Below are 13,399 nucleotides of genomic sequence, written 5' to 3' on the forward strand. Positions count from 1 at the left end.
AATTTCGAGTTGCCTTGAAAAACAAATTACTTTTATTCCCATAGACCAAAAATCCTAATAAGTTGACTTTACTCAATTGTAGTAGTACAAGTAAATGCTTTCCCTTAGCTGACCTGAATAATGGCAACTCCAAAACTTGTGTAATTAGCGTCACTTAACTTGGTGGCCATATAGAAGAAACGTAACCATTTAAGCTAAGGTGCAAGTAGACTTAACCCAGATCTGCTATTAAAATGTTGTTGTTTCAACTAAATAAGTTTAATTGGGTGGACTCAAATTTAGATCATGCAATAACACAACTTAAAAAATAAACGTATTTCTCTTCAGAAACATAAGTGGTACCTGTACTTAAGGTACAGTACATGCACCAGTAGAACTAAGATGTTAACAATATCCAACTTGACTAAAGGAGACACAGATCACACTGATGGTGACATCACACAAAACATCTATTTGCAATGAAACAACATGAAAAATACCACAACAGTGTAGAGAAATATAAACAAACTAACTAATGATTTTATTATGATTTTTCCTAAGTTTAACCCTAAACCTGAACCTTACCATAAAGTCTAACCCCTTACCAAAATCATAAACCGTAGCATGATTTTAATAGGAAATTCACTTTGTGTACTATGGAAGAATAAGAAGATCTAGGATTGGAACAAGACAAGGGAAGCTTATATGATTGGTTGGTTCAGAAATCATCCAAAAGAAATGTTATGATTTTGCAATGCCTTACAAATTATTACAATTTAAGACTGTGTTGCTATGTTAATATCCACAATTGAACACACATTTGTCTTTGTTCTGTCTCAAAGGTCCACTGTATACTGCACATTTTGGCAAATGCAATTCTATGCTATTATTTTATGCACTTTCTATGTATAAAAATGTACTGTGTAGTGTGTTCATTATTAGCTAATCTAAATACTTAACAGGTACAGCGATGCAGGCCACTTAACTGAGAGCAGTGAATTGACTGTGACTTTGAGAAGTCAGGCTGATTTTGGCATCTACTCCTGTACGGTGAAGAACAGCACAGCACAGTTCTTTTCAGAGGGATTTCCTGTATTTGCGCAGATTCTGGAATTAGTACAAAGACAATTCTCTGGGGGCCTGGTTAGCTCAGCGAATATTGACACTGACTACCACCCCTGGAGTCGCGAGTTCTAATCCAGGGTGTGCTGAGTGACTCCAGCCAAGTCTCTTAAGCAACCAAATTGGCCCGGTTGCTAGGGAGGGTAGAGTCACATGGGGTAACCTCCTCGTGGTCGCTATTAGTGGTTCTCACTCTCAATGGGGCATGTGGTAAGTTGTGTGTGGATCACGGAGAGTAGTATGAGTCTCCACATGCTGTGAGTCTCTGCGGTGTCATGCATAGCAAGCCACGTGATAAAATGCGCGTATTGACTGTCTCATCAGGCAACTAAGACTTGTCTTCCGCCACCCGGATTGAGGTGAGTAACCACGCTGTGTGTGTGTGTGTGTGTGTGGAGATTCTTGAGCCCCGCCTCCGACAAACAGAGTGGACAAGAGCACAGACGCAGCGCGACTGGCTAAAATGTTGGTGACATTCATTCTTATAAACAAACATGCATGTAAATGGTCAATATCGAGGTCAACAAAAATGATCGAGGTCATGCCCATATATCTTACGATAAGACAATATCGTAATTATCGTGACAGGCCTACCTTTGACCAGCCCCAACATGTGACTGTAAGTGAAAGTCACTTCCACACCAGAATGTGGAAAGTGAAAGTGAAAGTATATATTTACAGTGAAAGCAATATTGATCTGTTTCTCAACCACACCCATTATATCACTTCTGAAGAAATTGATTTAACCACTGGAGTCTTATGGATTACTTTTATTCTGCCTTTTTGTCCTTTTTGGAGCTTCAAAATTCTGGTCACCATTCACTTGCATTTTATTGACCTACAGAACAGAGACGTTCTTCTAAAAAAAATATTTTGTGTTCTGCAGAAGAAAGAAAGTCATACACATCTGGGATGGCATGAGGGTGAGAAAATTAAGAGAGGATTTACATTTTTGGGTGAACTTTCCCTTTAATAACAGAAATCTTTCCCCTTTTTATCCATAGAAGGCCCCAGTCATACAGGAGCAGTCATCACATCTGTGGTCTTGTTGGTGGTACTAACTCTCTCAGCAGTGGTCTATTCCAAGTGCTAACTCAACTTTGAACTTTGGTATAAGGACATTTATGGAGAGTATGAGCTTAATGGCTAGTGTACATTCAGTTTGTTAAATACCAATGCAAAGTCTAAAAAAGTATGTTATTTTAGATGACATTGCATTGAATTCCTTGCTTCAAGCTCTCAGTTATTTGCTCTTTCTCAGATGGTAAAATGTACGACGGCTACATCTCAAATGTCAACATTGAGAATGACAGGAAGTTTGTCAACTTTATTATGAAACCTCACTTGGAGAACAAGTATGGTCACAAACTTCTCCTGAATGACACAAACATACTGCCAGGAGCTGGTAAACCGTCCAACTATCAGAATCAGAATGAGGTTTATTGCCAAGTGTGCTCAAGTACACAATGAATTTGTTTTTTGGTGATATGAGAAACAAGCAAATGCACGCAGAACATTACACTGAGAATCAGAATATAAAACAAGGTAAGAGTATAAATAGACATACAAAATTTTTTATAAATAGGACATATAACAGAATGGCTTATGTACATGTGAAAGTGGTAATATATGTGCAAGGTCATTGAATTAAATATGAGTGAATTTACATAAGTACATGACATATTGATGCATTATTGCACTATGGGAGTCCTGAAGGCAGTTTAATTGTTCATATGATTAATGGCCTGAGGGTAAAAACTGTTCTTGTGCCTGGTTGTCCTGGCGTTGAGTGCTCTGTAGCACTGGCCAGAGAGCAACAGTTCAAAAAGGGATTGGGCAGGGTGTGTGGGGTCCAGACTCTGAAGATGTACAGGTCTTGGGAGGGCAGGGGGGCACCAATAATCCTCTCAGCAGTTTTGACTGTCCATTTTAGCTGCTGCCTAAAAGCTGGTGATTCACCAACAGATTGTGGTTGGCACAAATAAGATTCTTGCATAAGTCCCAGGTCTGTCGAGGTGTTGCAGGATATAAGCAGTCCCATGTTGACTGCATCATTCACAGACCTGTTAGCTCGGTAAGCAAACTAAAGGGAGTCTAGCAGGGGTCCAGTGATGTCCTTCAGGTAGGCCAAAACCAGTCTCTCAAATTACTTCATGACCACAGACGTGGGAGTGACAGGTCTGTAGTCATTCAACGTTTGAAGCAGCAGGGAACTTAAAACTGCTCAAGTGACCTATTGAAGATCTGTGTGACGATGGGGGCCAGTTGGTCAGCGCAGACTTTCAGGCAGGTGAGACACCATCCGGGCCTGAAGCTTTCCTAGTCTTTTCTTTCTGGAAGACCTGGCACACATCCTCCTCACAGACGATAAGTGCATGTTGAGTAGCAGGAGGGGGGTTCCAGGAGCTGTTGGTGTGTAGTGAAGATCAGAGTGGGGGATGGGTGTGAGACTGGGCTTTTTAAACCTGCAGTAAAATACATTCAGTTTATCAGCCATTTTTAGATTGTCTACAGAGCATGGGGGAGGTGTTTCATACTTGGTAATGCTTTTCTAGCCTTTCCTCACAGATGTAGGATTGTTGACTGAAAACAGTTTTTTCAGTAGCTTCTTTTGTTTTTCTGGCCTGGTTTTAAAAGATTTTATCAGCCCAGCAGATGTAGCATGCTATCTGGGATGGCTTAATTCAGCCATGTTGTCAGCAGTGGTGTCCTTATTTGTTTGAGTGAGCAGAAGCAGTTTGTCCATTTGTTGGTGAAGGAGCAGTCATTCACCAGATGAATACTCAGCAGCGGAGTCCTAAAGCCGTGTTGATGAAGCTTCACAAGCACTTTGGCGCGCGTCCCTCGCTTGCATCTCTTGGAGCATTTGTAGAACACAGCTGTGCCTCCAACTAAGATGTCTTATAAAATATCTGAATAATCAAACAGTAGCAAAAAATTATCAGGTATGCTCTGCCGAATATTCAGCAGTTCATGGTGAAACTTATCGGGAAAGAGTGCAAAAACATGACAAACAAACATAAGTAAGAAAAACAATTGAGAGCTCCACACCGAAGCAGCCATCTGCGGCGTCTTCTTGTAATTATAGGAAAATATTAATGTTGTAACATGATCACACAGGAAATCGACTTCTTGACTTCCTGACTTGCAAAAATACAATTTGCTTTTGATGCCACTCTGTAAATATATGAAGGTTTAATTAATGTTAAACAAACAGAAGCTACACAGTAAGGAGCCTTTCACACAGGATATGTTCCATCTTTTAGTTTGCGTTAAATTTAATATGCCCTCTACTCTAAGTTCTATTGTTTATACTGCTTATGAACATTAGCCACTGTCAACGGTTGATTGTGGTGCTTTCACAGTCATACCTGGCGCAGGAGTGGTGTACTACCAACTTTAGGTAATATCTACTGCACCAAGTTAAATGTGTTGCGAATGTCGTATCACATAAACTTTCAATAATTTAATCTTTGATGCTTCCCGCATGTTCAGACACGGTCTATGGCACTTGATTGAGCTGTCTAGGAAGCCCATTTTCATCATATTTCATCATACATCAACAGCTGAAAGAGCATCAGCCACGAATCAAAACTCTCACCTGGGGAGTGCACTCCATGGTGAGAACCCATAATGCACAATAGTGACTGTCCAATTTGATGTCCTTTGTTTCGGAAGTACTTTTCCCATTCTTTTCCTCAAATCTGTTGACCCAATATTGAGACTAGTGGTCGACCGATATGGGTTTTTTAAAGGCAGATGCCGATATTCAGATAGCAGGGTGGCCTATAGGCTGATGCAATGCTGATATATCACACAATTTAATATAGTAAATAACAAACAGAAAATTCAAATAAATTAATAAAAAATAAACTCTTGTTAAGCACTATATTTACTCAATTTCACACAAAACAAAAAAATTACATTGTATTTTAAATGGTAGATAGAAGTTTCTTCATATTTCTGTTTAGTCATCAAATTTTCGTAATTTTAAGAAGTTCTTAATATATTAGGAAAAAGGAAATAACAGTACATACAGTAGTCCAGCAATCGCATTTACTCCAGAAATACCAAATCAAACCAATTGTACATATATACATACATACATACATAGTGAATATGCCATTTATTTATAGCACACGTGAAGCACCTTGGGTTGCATCTGAAAAGGTAGACAGCTGACTTGCTATCTTGCTGCCTTATCAGTGGCTTAACTGACATCTGTTTTGAATGAATAGATCTCTTAAGGAAACTGGTCTCTGAACAGTTTGAAAAGCACCTTATTTTCGTCGTACCTCCATATGCTGCTCCAGAGGCAACATTTTCCTGGTTTCGGACACGGTCTTAAAGTTCACTCCTGACCGTTTAAATCATGATTTGTGAATGAGAGGAACTTTGATCCTGATCCTTAAGTTTTTGTTTCTGGCTGATAGAATCCACTCTAGCTCCAATGTCATTATTGGAGGTGATTTTAACTTAGATCCAATCCTGGACAGACTTTATTCAAAAATTGCTACCCAACATCACAAACTCCACTTACCAAAATATTTTGATTTCGGACCACAGCCCTATATCACTTTTAAAGACATTCTGTCTAATCAAAAGTACTGCTGGTGCTTTAACCCTCTTCTTCTTAATGATCACTCTTTCAATGATCATGTGACTGCAAGTATAGATGAGTTTCTCACCACCAACGGTAATGGGGAGGTCTCTGATTCCACTCTGTGGGAGGCCTTTAACACTGTGATGAGAGGCCACATTATTTCATTTGAATCATCTAAAAAAAGAGAACTTAATGGTCGCCTTGGGGATATTGATAAGATACTTGAATAGACGTACAGGTCGTCCCTCTTATAGTCTGACTACAACAATATTTTAAAATTAAAATATGAATATAATACTGTCTTTAATAAATGTGTTTGCAGCCAATTACTAAAGCTTGAACAGAAATGTTTTGAACTCGGTGATAAACCAGAGCATATATTAATAAGTCAAATTAGAGGAGAGCAAGCTAATCGTGCCATCCATAGGATTAAATATAAATCAGGTGCTTTGGTTACTGACCCAAAACAGATAAATGTTAGCTTCAGAGACTTTTATAAGGAACTATATTCCAGTAAAGTAAAGCCCACTGATGCAGATTTATTTTTTATTATTTCACTAACCTACATATTCCACAACTAGATGACATACCTAGAGATGACATTGACACCCCAATCTTTAAGGAGGGCCTCCAGGTAGCTATCCTAGCATTCCCCTCTCTGGAAAAGTGGCATACCCAGATGGCTTTGGCTCGAATTTTACAAGGCGTTTCATTGAAAAATAGTCCCTCTCATGTTAAGAATGGTGAATCAGAGGCTCCCCGGTTCACTCTATGAAGCTAATAGTTGTTTGCTCTTAATGAAGGGAAAAGTAGAGACCGACCCTGCAAGCTACAGACCAATCGCTCTTCTGAATTGTGATCAGAAGTTGATAACTAAGGTTTTGGCCACAAAATTAGGTAGGCAACAATCACACATCCTGATCAGACTGGATTTATACAGGGTAGATTCTCATTTAGTAATGTTCGTCAGCTTTTGAATACATAATATTCGGTCCATGACAAGGACACGCAAGCTGCTATCTTATCTCTCGACCCCCAGAAGGCATTCAATCAGATCAAATGGCCCTATTTGCTAGAGACGTTAAAAGAATTTGTGTTTGGGGTGAATTTTATAGACTGGCTTAAAATGATTTAATCAAAAGTTGTATCTTATATTCTGACCAATACTGATGAATCCCAACCTTTTAACCTGCAGCGTGACATGAGACAGAGTGATCCCTTGGGATTATTGGGCTGCGAATGCGAGGGCTCTCACTTTCTAGCAGCGGGGCTTTCCCGATGATGTCTGATGTCTCCCCGCTCTGGTTAAAAATGTAATCCATGCTAGTGTAACAGGTATATAATTCAATAGTATGATGTAGTGATTCCACTTGTCATGACCATTTATAGACTTCCTCTTATTCTGTGGACTCTACGTAGACTAAGGGGAGTCTGTGCATTCTGCTGCTTCCCAGTTTGTGTGAGCTCTCACAGAGGTAGGTCACATGTGAAGGGTGGTCAATTAATTAATTATATACTTAATCAAATTAACCTGTTGATTCGCACCCCCTTTTTGGGGGTGCTTAGTCATGGACAATTGACCCAAGTGTGGTGAACTGGATTCATCATAACAAAGGTATGAAGTCCCGTTTTGATATTGCATAATTTCATTTGTACTCCTGGCACAAATAACTAAATTGCTGTTTCTGGAGCATTGCTATTGTGAAACGGAGATCGGATATCAACGTTGAACCCTTAAACCTTTGAAAAGATGTATAATTTGTTAGCATTACATTTATAGACGATGAATTATATATTAAATGTAAGCAGAGTGACGTCACCACCGCATGCGGGGGAATTGCGTATCAACAGGTTTTCTGGATTAAAGGAGGAGGGATTTATAGATAGATAATACATTTGCTTAATTTCCTCAGCTCCAAACTAAATTTAGCTTTCCTCAACAACATTTCTATGGCTACCACCAAGTCAGGCATTTTGTACAGGAGCATATCCCAGAATTCACAATCAAACCAAAGAGTCCATTTTTTTAATGATTTACTTCTCTCACAGCCTGACTCTAAGCAATTGATCTCCCAAATTTGTCACTACTTTTGCGACACCAGTAGAAACCGGTCATCTCAGATAGGCCTGTGCTGCGGAATTGTGTGCTCCGGTTTCAGACGAATTGTGGGAGGAAGTTTTGTCCGTTATACAGAACTCCTCCATTAGTTCTAGATACACATTCATTCTGTTATCTGTAAATCTGTTATGAGGACTGTTGAGGAGAGAGAAGCAGAATGAAATAGTGGAGAATTTTAACATTATGAGCTCAAATGCGTCTGCTGCAGCTCTGATATGCAGACTGTATAAATGACTGTGTTGCATTTAAATGTCTATTATTTCATAACACGATGGCACTTAATAACAAAAATAACCTTGAGTGGTCGTTTTCGTGTCTCAGTCACTTCACATGCAAACAGATGATTCTCGGCACCCTCAAGAAACAAATCGGGCAAACGGGAAAATGTATCGGCAGATGCAGATAATTAAAGTCAGAATATCTGCGATATATCGGTCGACCACTTAGTGAGACCCAATCGATTTCTCCATTCCTCTCACCATTCCCTCTCTTTTTCTTCTTATAGACTCCTTCTTCTGGGTTCTTGAAGGAGCTTGCCTTGGCAATTCCTTGTAACACGACGTTTTACAGCAAATCTGTGGGAGATCCACAGACTTTGCTGCAGGGTGATGAAGACCCAATGCTCACGCAGCATCCTGATTACCTGGACTGCAGACCGGACCCAGATCCCACAGGAGACCTGGGTAAGAATGGACCTGAATCTAAACTTACATCTTGAACCAATAGAGTGTATCTTCATTGAGTGTCATGCCAGTAATGATAAATGCTCTGGATTAGTCTGGGATTGGACTTCAGAAGATAAAAGTGCTCTTGAACTTTTAGACAAGCTCTATATGGTATACACTTCTCATATTTAGTGGTGCTTAGTAAGGTTACTTGGATCCATGTGAAATATTCAAGTGTGTACAATATTATATTTGAATGCAACTACAAAGCTCCAGTGCTTCCTACCAGGTCTGCCACAACGACTGAACCCAGAGTCCCAGAGATCGATGGAAGGAACTATGCAGCCTGCACTGACTTTTACTGCCTTGTGACAGAGGATGATATATAAGACTTGCACTCCTGTTCCTTGTTTCTCTCTTAAATCATGTGATGTAAAATTGTCTTTTCAATCATTTCTTATTTTTATGTGTTTTACTGGCAATTCTTTTGTTTATCAGCACCTTAAAGCATTGTAAGTTTTTATATTTTGAATATGGAAATGCTTAATGTTTTTATACAAAATGTTTGATTACATTTCATTTACAGTCTCCTGCATTGATGTTCTGTATAAATTCAATAAAGCTTGTTGCTCGGTCCGTGTATTGCTTTTTTGAGTTTGCGAGAAATGACATAAATACACTCACCTAAAGGATTATTAGGAACACCTGTTCAATTTCTCATTAATGCAATTATCTAATCAACCAATCACATGGCAGTTGCTTCAATGCATTTAGTGGTGTGGTCCTGGTCAAGACAATCTCCTGAACTCCAAACTGAATGTCAGAATGGGAAAGAAAGGTGATTTAAGCAATTTTGAGCGTGGCATGGTTGTTGGTGCCAGACGGGCCGGTCTGAGTATTTCACAATCTGCTCAGTTACTGGGATTTTCACGCGCAACCATTTCTAGGGTTTACAAAGAATGGTGTGAAAACGTAAAAACATCCAGTATGCGGCAGTCCTGTGGGTGAAAATGCCTTGTTGATGCTAGAGGTCAGAGGAGAATGGGCCGACTGATTCAAGCTGATAGAAGAGCAACTTTGCCTGAAATAACCACTCGTTACAACCGAGGTATGCAGCAAAGCATTTGTGAAGCCACAACACGCACAACCTTGAGGCGGATGGGCTACAACAGCAGAAGACCCCACCGGGTACCACTCATTTCCACTACAAATAGGAAAAAGAGGCTACAATTTGCAAGAGCTCACCAAAATTGGACAGTTGAAGACTGGAAAAATGTTGCCTGGTCTGATGAGTCTCGATTTCTGTTGAGACATTCAGATGGTAGAGTCAGAATTTGGCGTAAACAGAATGAGAACATGGATCCATCATGCCTTGTTACCACTGTGCAGGCTGGTGGTGGTGGTGTAATGGTGTGGGGGATGTTTTCTTGGCACACTTTAGGCCCCTTAGTGCCAATTGGGCATCGTTTAAATGCCACGGCCTACCTGAGCATTGTTCCTGACCATGTCCATCCCTTTATGGCCACCATGTACCCATCCTCTGATGGCTACTTCCAGCAGGATAATGCACCATGTCACAAAGCTTGAATCATTTCAAATTGGTTTCTTGAACATGACAATGAGTTCACTGTACTAAAATAGCCCCCACAGTCACCAGATCTCAACCCAATAGAGCATCTTTGGGATGTGGTGGAACGGGAGCTTCGTGCCCTGGATGTGCATCCCACAAATCTCCATCAACTGCAAGATGCTATCCTATCAATACGGGCCAACATTTCTAAAGAATGCTTTCAGCACCTTGTTGAATCAATGCCACGTAGAATTAAGGCAGTTCTGAAGGCGAAAGGGGGTCAAACACAGTATTAGTATGGTGTTCCTAATAATCCTTTAGGTGAGTGTATTGTCTTAATGGGGTGAATCTCACAAAGACATGTCCTGTCCGGCCGGGTAATATTTCACCCAAAATTATTTTTTGATTAAAGGAAAAAGTGAATGAAATCTCATATTATGTCTTATCACATTATGTTTTTTTGTGTTGTGAAATTATTTAAAAAAGTAAATATAGCAGAAAAGATGAAGTACTTTCTCAATTAAATACGGTAAAGCATGAACAGAAAATATTAAGTAAATTCTAAATTTGTACTTAATTAAAATATGTAAAGAAAATGCTCTAGCCTTAGTAAATATTATTTATGATTGTTATCTTTACAATGTGTCATCATGAATCAATTCTAAAGTAGAAAAACTTGTCATATTTATTTGCTAATTTGAGTAAATTTCACTGGTAAATAAAATTTTTAAATTTTACTTAACTTTTCAAATTCCCAGCATGCACCGAGCATGAATACTTAATGAGCCTACATGCTTTCATTGTTTGCAATTAAATTTACACAATTTGTAGTGTTGAATTTGCTGTTACATTTGTTTATTCCTTGTTTTGTGCATTTTTTAATTCATTTTCTTCTCAAAATGACCTGTTCAGAATCAAAAAATATATCTGTTGATACCATCATCATGTTAGTGCACCAAAGGTTCAGGTGTATGTGAGCAGCTCTATCAACAATTAAGCAAGGTGGTCTTGTCTAATTGACTAAATAGCATGAATATTGCATTAAGTTTCCCTGTGGAAGGCTTCTGTGTGTCAGGTGATACATGACTAAGCACACTAAGAGAGAAAAATGTCCTGGATTGCTTGAGCAAATTGTACAAAGAGTGAGTAAAATCAACTTTTTGATCCTGATCCTTAAGTTTTTGATTCTGGCTGATAGAATTCACGCTTCAGAGGAAGATATTAGATGAGCGTTTGATGGAAAGAAAATGCTGGATTTTTGTGAGGTTCTTGAATGACATCTTTTTAAACGAGATATTTGCATATTTGCAGATGGTATATAATAGAAATTTTATTTATATTTGCCTTTTATCATTAGAAAGGTTATAGGGAACAGTTGAGGAGAGACAGTTAGAATACGTCCTTCCACAGGATGCTTGATCTGCTGAAGTTGTGTGAGGTTGGTTTATTACATCTGTTTAAACGAGATATGAGATAAGTAAACTTTACTTTAGAATTCCTTAATAAAGCTTTCAAGAATTGTGTGTAGCCTTTACTTGAAAATCTCGTCTGTTATGTTTATTAGCAATTTCTGTGTGGAAAATTTAGTAAAACGTTATGGCCTCACATTTCTTGACAGTTGTAATATTTATCCAAATTCCTCATCCTTTGAAAAGGGATTTGTTTTATTTTATTATACATGCCATCAACAGCTTGTAATCATTGTAGCCAGGGATGTAGTGGAGGCTAAACGCACGTAAACGCCGTTTACGCACCTCCCAAAATTCGGAAATACCGTTTACCCACCTCCAAAGTGGGTTTATCCACCTCTAAATTGCATTTATCCACCTCTAAATAGATAGTGCCTAAGCCATTTTAAATTAAGCTTATGTCGTTTTAGTTTCATATTGTTCATTATTAGTTTCATAGGTTGTTAAACCTAAGACGAAGTCTTTCATAATGCGCTGCTGCCAGTGTTTCCCATGCGCGTGCATCGATATTGACTACTACCAGCTATATACAGCGTGCTGACCTCAAAAATCCAGCTGTATTCTAACAATAACTTAGCTCTCCTTATTAGCTAGGCTCCTTGCATGCTGGCTAATAAGTAATAACTGACAGTGCTGTGTTGGACAGATTTATGCAGCGGTGTTCCATGACGGAGAGAGCTGAGAGGTACGGTTGAGAGAGAGAGAGAGGGGGACGAGCGAGAGGTAGCCTAGTGCTGCGCGAATGCGCTACGGCTCTCTGCAATCAAATACGATTTTAAATAGGCTTAGTAAAAAATAAAAAATAAATCGAAAATCAATGTGTGGCAGTCAGCGTTGATATTGTGGCGGGCCATCTCTCTCTCTCCATCTTCTTCAACCGCTTATCCGAAGTCGGGTCGTGGGGGCAGCTGCTCCAGCTGGGGGCCCCAAACTTCCCTATCCCGAGCCACATTAACCAACTCTGACTGGGGGACCCCGAGGCGTTCCCAGGCCAGTGTGGAGATGTAATCTCTCCACCTAGTCCTGGGTCTTCCCCGAGGCCACCTTCCAGCTGGACGTGCCTGAAACACCTCCCTAGGGAGGCGGCCAGGGGGCATCCTTACCAGATGCCCAAACCACCTCAACTGACTCCTTTCAACGCAAAGGAGCAGCGGCTCTACTCCGAGCTCCTCACGGATGACTGAGCTCCTCACCCTATCTCTAAGGGAGAAGCCCGCCACCCTTCTGAGGAAGCCCATTTCGGCCGCTTGTACTCGTGACCTAGTTCTTTCGGTCATGACCCAACCTTCATGACCATAGGTGAGGGTAGGAACAAAAATTGACCGGTAGATCGAGAGCTTTGCCTTTCGGCTCAGCTTTCTTTTCGTGACAACGGTGCGATAGAGCGAGTGCAATACCGCCCCTGCTGCCCCGATTCTCCGGCCAACCTCCCGCTCCATTGTCCCCTCACTCGTGAACAAGACCCCCAGGTACTTGAACTCCTTCACTTGGGGCAAAACCTCAATGGGAATGAGGGAATGAGGTTTTGCCCCAAGTGATTGTAGCGGGCCGCCACAAATAAATGAACGTATGGGAAACCCTGGCTGCATTACTGTCAGTGTTGACCAATCAGCAGGAAGCAGCAGACTGCATCAAGATTCATCCGTCACTCACTAGCCCAAACGTCTCATGTAAAAATGGATATCCGGCATTTTTTTTTTTTAAATATGTGGCACCAGATTCATTCTTCTGTCGTTAATCTGCACTATTTTACTATCTAAACTATTTTGATAATCAATTAGTCGGGTTGAGTCAGTTTTTAAGACAAAAGTAAAAAATTATTTGATTCCAGCTTGTTAAATGTGAATATGTTCTAGTGTCTTCTCTCCTCTG

At 40.0% G+C, this 13,399-nt stretch overlaps 1 pseudogene; it reads left to right on the plus strand.

Moving 5' to 3' along the window:
* Nucleotides 1–4,588: 4,588 nt before the first annotated feature.
* LOC127640292 (single Ig IL-1-related receptor-like) lies at nucleotides 4,589–9,113 on the plus strand (annotated as a pseudogene).
* The last annotated feature ends 4,286 nt before the right edge of the window (nucleotides 9,114–13,399 follow it).

This window comes from Xyrauchen texanus, chromosome 49, assembly GCF_025860055.1.
Source record: "Xyrauchen texanus isolate HMW12.3.18 chromosome 49, RBS_HiC_50CHRs, whole genome shotgun sequence".
Lineage (NCBI taxonomy): Eukaryota > Metazoa > Chordata > Actinopteri > Cypriniformes > Catostomidae > Xyrauchen > Xyrauchen texanus.